The following is a 280-nucleotide window of genomic DNA, read 5'->3' on the forward strand; positions in this document are numbered from 1 at the left end:
CGACATCTCGCTCGAGCTCGCCCGAGCTCGCCCGAGATCGCGATCTCGTCACGAGATGAAGGAGAGTAGGCGGCGGCGGCGCTGCCAGCGCGCCCCGCGCCTCGCCAAAGTCTCGACGGCGTGATGATCGACATCTGCTCACGCTTACCACGTCGAGCCCATGTCCCGACATCTCGCTCGAGATCACCCGAGATTACCGAGTTCGCGACTCGTCACGATATGAAGGATAGTAGGCGGCGGTGGCGCTTGCAGCTGCGCCCGCGTCTTCGCCCAAATTCTC

The sequence above is a fragment of the Emiliania huxleyi genome (genome assembly GCF_000372725.1).
Source record: "Emiliania huxleyi CCMP1516 chromosome Unknown EMIHUscaffold_129, whole genome shotgun sequence".
Taxonomy (NCBI): domain Eukaryota; phylum Haptophyta; order Isochrysidales; family Noelaerhabdaceae; genus Emiliania; species Emiliania huxleyi.